The following is a 5,213-nucleotide window of genomic DNA, read 5'->3' on the forward strand; positions in this document are numbered from 1 at the left end:
AATAAAAGTTTGAAACGTTACCATTTTTCATACTTTCTTCTATTAAATTTGCCTTAAATAAAATGTATTACTAACTTCCTTAATTATCAAAAAATTGTGTAAAATGACATAAATAACCTTATCAATTAAACTTAATTAAAAATAAATGGAATTTTCTTATTGGTCGAAATTGGTTTACACGGTTTTTAAGATTTGGATGGTTCGCATTTGAACCTTCCCCTATATATATATATATATATATATATATGTATATATATATATATATATACACAACAAATCAAATGAAAACCTTCTTAAATATTATAAACTTGCAAACCAATATTTATGGAAATGATGAACATTCATTTATTATGATATGAATATTTATGGAAGATTATTACAGTTCATTAATTACGATTAATGTTTTATATTATAATACAATCAATATACTTAGGAAACCAAATATTCATTAGGGTTAATATTAATCATTATAAACCTGCAAACCAATCTCAATCGTCCATCTAGTCTAATGGTTAGGAACCTAGGAACCCTATATATATATATATATATATATATATATATATATATATATATATATATATATATATATATATATATATATATATATATATATATATATATATAGGGGTGGGTTCAAATAAAACTACTCAATTTGTAAAAATCGTGAAAACCTCGTTCAACCAATCATAATTTTTTATTTTTTTCATTTTTTTGTAATTATGAGAGGTTGATTAACCATTTTTTTGTGGAGGGTGTTAATCATGGATATTATCATCTTCATTAATTTAATTTTAGAGAAATACATGAAACAGTTTATTAAAATTTCATTAAGTAGTATATGAAACAATTTCATAACCACATATGAAACAACTTCATCAAAAAAAAGTATTATATGAAACAATTTCACAAGATTAACAATTTCATGAAAAAATTTCATATGATTAACGACGGATGAGAGTAGTTTTTACGGTTTTTACAAATTGGAGTGGTTTTCATTTGATCGCTTATATATATATATATATATATATATATATATATATATATATAGGGACGTTTTGTTAGGAACCCAATATTGATTAGGTAGCCATGTTTGCCTCTTAAGGGTGAATATTAATCATCAATGGCACATTCATGATGAATATAAAAGTGTTATTTATCAATAATGACACATTCATGATGAATATGTATGTGTTATTCATAATGAATGTCACAATATTTATGATGAATAACACATCCATATTTTTAACGAATATGCCACATGTGGTGTTATAGGCGGTTCCCAACTTCCTAATCAATTTTAGGTTTCTAATAGAACCTGCCCATATATGACACATCTTTAGGTGGGTAGGGTAGGATGAGGCTAGAGAACTTGAGGAAATCACATTTGTAATGAGACTGACTTGTGGATGAATCATTGGAAGAACATAAAGGAATAAAAATGACATTTTGATAGAACTTGATTTGGTACCCATGAACTTGTAGAAATTGGTTTCATGGTTGATTTCTGTTTACATGACATAAAGTTTGTTGAAGCTGACCAGGGATTGAACCTTGTTTGAAATTTTTGTTTATAAACTAGTTACTATGATCGATTTTTGCAGCTATAAAAGAAAGAAATGAACAAATAGCACAGGTAAAATGATAACTTTATCAGTTAGACAGTTTATTCCACATAACAAACAAATTGTAGTTTAGTTTTATCCATGTATATAAATATCTTAATCCCTAGAAACAGTTTTATCTATACACAACTTAATGAAAAAAGAACCAAACAGCCCCATATTCTTCATGGTTTGTGCACATTATAATATATCACTCTATTCTTGTAGTTCAGATTTGTATTATTTAATATATCCTCGTAGTCTCATGAAAAGTGTGCACAACATGAAACATGTACCAATTGTTCTGAATTGTACGAGTACCAAGCCTTCAGATTTGTATAGGTACCAAGCATTCAATTTTGTGCAAATTGTGATATATATATATATATATATATATATATATATCCATTTAGAATATAGTTACACCATGTGGGTATGCACATTGTGACATCACCATTTAAAGGGAAAATAACTACACGTGTCTGCAAATTACATCTTTCATTCTATGAACATTGTATCATGAAAAGTGTGCACACCATGAAACATGTAGTTAATAAGTAATTAGAAATGAAAAGAATGATGTGTGCATATTGTGATAATGCCAATTTCTAGTTACACCATGCGGGTGTGCACATTGTGATACCAAGTGGGCCAACATGAAAACCTATTTGTTGTTTGTTTTTATTAAACCTGGATATCCAATCCGTTATGTGGGCCGACTAATCCCAGGGCGACCACCTGCTTTGCAGATAGTCCGGAGTCACCGTATTTGAACCTCCGTGGCCGCAAGGGGATTTTTATTTCTCCTGGATTTGAACCTGAGACCTCCTGGTACTTTTGACCTTTGGAGCCAAGCTCAAACCAATCAGGCACCACCCTTGTGGTTAAACCTATTTGTTGTTGTGATTAAGCATGTAATCAAGCTCATATTGTGAAACCCAAAATGTGCTAGTATAAATGTGTTTATGCGAACCATCAATATAGACACAAGTTCTTGGAAATAGAGAGAGGAGAGATGATAGGTAGGATAGAGGAGAGTGGATATACACCAGTTTTACAAAAAGACTATGTAACACCCTCAAATCTGGAAAAAAACGACTAATTTTAAATTTTAGAAATACATCCAATAAAGGATAAACCCATTTTTGCACAGTACTTAATTACCTCAAACAGTGAATCTAGATTTAACATCAACAAATAATCAACCAAGCCTTACATATAGTCTAGATTAAGGTTAGGTGTACTAAAACCCAACAACTAATTAATGTCTCCAAAACACGGAAGACATCTTCAAATGGAAAAATCCTTCTCGTGCCTCTAATTAACACTTCACTCATTACAGTGTCGCTAGTACCAATCCCCAACGAGACCTTGATCACATGCCGACAAATAAAAAGAGTTAGAGTTAACACCTAGTGAGTTCAAGCAGTTTTCATCTTTAATATAAAACGGTAGAAACTAAAAAGATGTTATTTAAATCACGATTTCCAAAATGAAGTGTATTAAATATGAAAGCAACATCTTTCTCAAAACCCACCATTTTCCTGATGAAAATCCTAAATCAAAACACCCATTCAAATAAGTACTCAAAATTCAATACTCACTCGAAATGAATAAAGTCAAAAAACTCAAATATTGAAAACATAGATAAACTCCATTATCTAAAACGACCAAAATATGGATAAAACTCTATTATCCAAAACAACCCAAAATATGGATAATGCTCAATACTCTAAAACCAGAAATCATGGATAACACTACTTATTCAAAATGTCGTCTAAAACATGGATAAAATCTATATCTAAAAACATTTCGGTAATGGGGGAGACTTGTTTTCATTGAATGGGGTTGAACACAAAAGTAAGTCACGCATTAACGTTATCGAACTGCACCTCAGATCATGAATGTACACTATTGGTTTCAACCATTAGATTTGCAAATAATACACATAATATCCGATTAAACACTTATAAAAGAAATTATCGATTGCCACCTTACAAGGAATATATTCAATAAGCCTCATCCATAGGATGTAGTTCCAGAAGAATAACATCCAAACCTTAAGCATAAGGTTTCATATGTAATAGAATCATCGGATCCGTTGGTATAGATTGTGAAATCAATTCTTCTGTCTTTAGGAAGTTTCCATTCAATCAAGAAAATCTGAGTGACTTTCTTATTGGTCTCTCGAAGCTTAAGTATCAAATGTCCATAATTTATACCAAGTCTTTATTTTCATAATATTTCTATAGTTGTAAATCCGATATAAAACTTGAATTTCAGAATATAAAAAGATATGATTTTTACATGTAAAGTCTCATAACTATCTGTATTGATTCAAGAATGAATTGCCTTCAACAAATCAAAGACTAGTTGAAGAGAGGTCAAGATCATCATGAAAAGCGGAGTGGTTTGTTATCAAGCCAAAAGAATATCAGTACAAGATAAAGTCAAATAATAGTCTGACAAATACCACTACTGGTAAATTGGATTTTGAAATACAAACTTGTCCAACAAGTTTGACTCACCAACTCTCCAACACCCATCCTTGTATGAGAACATGCACAAAATGCCAGCCAAAGTAAGTTCCAAGAGACTATTTTATTAGTATCATACTTTCTTTACTGTTCTCCTTGGCATACAGATGGGATGGGATATGCTAGCAAGTGTCTACATCAACCACAAAGGCTTAAAATGAATAGTACAAACATGAATGGATCAGCAAATCAGATGAAGAAATATGTTAAAGTTGGACATTAACATTTAATGCACGGTAGATATAAAAGGTCACCCTTGTCATTCAATGCTACTCACCCGTTTTGACAGAACTTATTTGTAACAGTTTTTTAGGCAAAATCGTCGTCCACGTCTGAATAACTATCTTAGTCCTTCGAATCTGAAAGAGTACCCTCTTCGTTCCTTCTTTCAGTGTTAGCAAATTTGTCACCATTCAGATTGTTTAGGATCACATGCCTTACCTTCCTATCTACAACAACAAATATGTGATTCTTTGTTCTATACAAAATATAGAACTAAAAAGTGATAAATTGTTGTGTTTGCATTCACCCTCCCTTCTACAAACACTTTCTATGTAAGTCATCACTTGTCATGACCAAAAGATGTTATCAGAACAGTGTGTTTAGTCTCATAAACAAAATCTGAAAAAACTTCTACAATCAATAACAATGGGTTTTTATCCTGACCTCCTCGTTTTTTAAAAGATAATCTTTATCCATTAAAAAAATAGGATGACACTCTTTTTCAAAGAAGTTAACCATCTTCTCAGATCTTATCACTCACGTGTTTAGAGGACAAGTGAAATGGAAACCATCGAGAGCTTCATCACTTTGTCTTTTCTTGATGATATCCTCAACAAGTTTTATCTTCTTATTCCTCATATATCTACTTTTGATAAAATTATTTTCTAACTCTATATATAAATAATGCTATAATTTAAAGGGTAAAACATTTTATAAATAATTAATTATTTTTTATTTAGATAAAACTAGCTACATTGTAACGGATGCAAAACTATTTTATATATATATATATATATATATATATATATATATATATATATGGGCCTATTCAAGGGAGAACTGAGTTGTTTGT

This window comes from Cynara cardunculus (genome assembly GCF_001531365.2).
Source record: "Cynara cardunculus var. scolymus isolate 2C chromosome LG 3, CcrdV1, whole genome shotgun sequence".
NCBI classification, from domain to species: Eukaryota; Viridiplantae; Streptophyta; class Magnoliopsida; order Asterales; family Asteraceae; genus Cynara; species Cynara cardunculus.